General features: G+C 78.4%; 1 non-coding gene across 1 annotated transcript; it reads left to right on the top strand.

The window, feature by feature from the left end:
• Positions 1–1,570: 1,570 nt before the first annotated feature.
• On the top strand, positions 1,571–1,723 carry LOC141955295 (5.8S ribosomal RNA). Its single transcript, XR_012632476.1, has one exon. It is a non-coding gene; the product is annotated as a 5.8S ribosomal RNA (ribosomal RNA).
• The last annotated feature ends 777 nt before the right edge of the window (positions 1,724–2,500 follow it).

Genomic DNA, 2,500 nt, shown 5'->3' with positions numbered 1-2,500 from the left:
TGAGGATGTTTCCCTCACCCCAGGGCCAGGTACCTAGCGTCCGCGCCTCCGCGGCCCTCCCTCGGCTGAGCCCGGGGGTCGAAGGCCGCGGAGCCGGGCGGAGGTTTAAAGACTCGGGCGGCTCGGTGCGACCCGCAGGGGCGGGCCCCGGCCGTGTGCGGCGGTTGAGCCTCCAGGGGCGGGAGTCGCTCTCGTGCAGGCCCTGGCCATGGCGGCCGCCGCCCACGCCGTGGGCTTTTTGTCCCCTCGGGCGGCCGCGCCGGGGAGGGGTGTCCCCCCTGCCCCCCCTTCTCCGCGGTCCGGTCTCGGCGGCGAGACCGGCGGCGTTCGGTCGGCCGCAGCCGGCCTGCCTCGCCCTCGAAACGCGAAGGGGAACCTCCCCCCCCCCCGGCGGGGAGCGCGGGCTCTCTCGCCGTCGGGGGCGATGGCGATTCCCCCACGGTCGGGGGTCTCGCCGGGCGGGGCGGCCTGCTCGGGCCGCCGCGTCTCCGTGGACGCGCAGCGGCGCGCTTGCGGCTTCGTGCTCCTTGCTTGCCACCCCCACCCCTTCCCGCCCCGGCTGAGGGGAGGGGCGGCGCAGCCCCCGGGCCCGAGCGGCGGCGGCGGCGCCGCCGCTCGGCGTGCCGGCCGGCGGTCGCTCGGTGGCCGGCCGCGTGGCCTGTCCCGTCCCGGGTCCTGCCCGTCGCTTCGCAGTCGCCTTTCCCGGTCTCGGTCAGGCGAGGCGGGTGGGCGGCCGAGGGGCGTTCCCCGTCCCGTTCTCCGCGCGGAAGCGGGGAGAGGGGGCGTCGCCTCCGGCTCAGCGGCGTCCGCCTTCTGCCTGGCGCGTGCCTGCGGAAGGGGCCGAGACGAGAAGCGGCGGCGGCGGCTCCGGGAGGGCAGCCGCGGCGGTGCGGTGGCCGGGCGGCGGTCGGGCGGAGCGCCGGGCGGCGGCGTCGCGTCGCCGTCTCGGGTTCCGGCGGTTGGCCGTCCGTCCCTGTCTCCGGTGTGGTGCGGCGGCGGCGCCGCGCGGGCGTTCCCGGCGTCGGGGCGAGAGCCGGGGTTTCGGGGCCACGGGGGCAAGGAGCCGGCTGTCGCAGCGCGCGGGCGCTGGGCGGCGCGGAGGCGCGCGCGGCGCGAGCGGGGCGCCCCCGCTGGTCGCCCGCGCGGCGGTCAGCGTCTGTGGTTTCCCCCCTCCGCGCGAGCGAGAGGCGGGTGCAGGTCCGGGCGCGCGGTCGGACGCGCCGCCGGCCCTCCGTGCGGAGGCCGGGCCGAGCCCGGGCGCCTGGGCCGCCTCCGAAGCGAGCAAGGTGCTTGTTGTTTCCCCAGGTCGGTCGGGAGCGCGGGCTCCCCGGGCCCTTGCCGTTCGGAGCTTGTTTCACCCTTCCCTTCCTTCCCTCCGTTGTGATGTCGGTACGGTCATCTGAGGCGAGGCGCGACCGTCGCCCGCCGGTCGTCGCGCGCCCCCTCCGCGCGTGCGGAGGGGGGCGGTCGGTCGGTCGGTGGGGCGGCGGTCCGTCGTCCGAGAAGGGGGCCGCTTCTGCGGAGCGGTCCCGGCCCCTCCGCGCGCGCGGGGCGGTGCCGAAAGGCAGACAACTCTTAGCGGTGGATCACTCGGCTCGTGCGTCGATGAAGAACGCAGCTAGCTGCGAGAATTAATGTGAATTGCAGGACACATTGATCATCGACACTTCGAACGCACTTGCGGCCCCGGGTTCCTCCCGGGGCTACGCCTGTCTGAGCGTCGCTTGACGATCAATCGCCGGCCGGTGCGCCGTCCCTCCCCGCCTCGCCTCGGCGGGCGGGCGGGCGGCGTCCGCGGCGGCGCGGCTGGGGTGCCTCGCAGGCCCGTCGGTGTCGGCCGAGGGCCTTCGTCCCCCTAAGTGGAGACTCGGGGAGCGCTCCGAAGCTCCCCGCTCCCGGAACGCCCGCTTGGCGGAGCCTCGTCCCGCCGGGGCCGGGCGGCCCGTTGGTTCGGTCCGGCCGGGTCGGGCGCGGCGGTGGGGAAGGGCCGAGGTGTCGGGGGGGGAGAGGCGCGGGCCTCTTCCCCGGCCTCCTCCCGCGCGGGCGGCTGTCTGCGGGTGGGTACCGCGGCGGTACCGTGCCGTGCTGCCGCTCGCGTGCGGGGCGTGCGCCGTGGGAACGGGGGTCCTCCCCGTCGCCACTGGCCCCCCGCCTTCTTCTCCCTTCCCCGTCGTAGCCGCCGCGCTCCGGGCGGCGGAGGCCGGGGGTGGGCTCGGTGGGGGGGGGTGCGGCGGCGGCGGCGGCGGCGGTGGTTCGGGGGTTGCGGCTGCGGCGGCGACCGCGCGTGCGGTCGGCGTCGGGCCCGGCCCCCCCCCCTCCCGTCCGTCCGTCCTGTCCGTCCGCCCGCTTCCCCTCGGCGTGCCCTCCGCGCCTCCGCCGCGCCGCGCGCCCGGTCGGCCGTGGCGGGCCGTCCGCGTCCCCGGGGGCCGTCTCCGGGCGCGCCTCGCGCGCGTGCGTCGGTCTCGCGTTCCGGGCTGGGGCGAGTCGTTTGGGCGTCGTC

Source organism: Athene noctua, unplaced genomic scaffold (assembly GCF_965140245.1).
Source record: "Athene noctua unplaced genomic scaffold, bAthNoc1.hap1.1 HAP1_HAP1_scaffold_154, whole genome shotgun sequence".
Taxonomy (NCBI): Eukaryota; Metazoa; Chordata; class Aves; order Strigiformes; family Strigidae; genus Athene; species Athene noctua.
The sequence above is the reverse complement of the archived record's forward strand: the minus strand, read 5'-3'. Positions and strand labels throughout refer to the sequence as shown.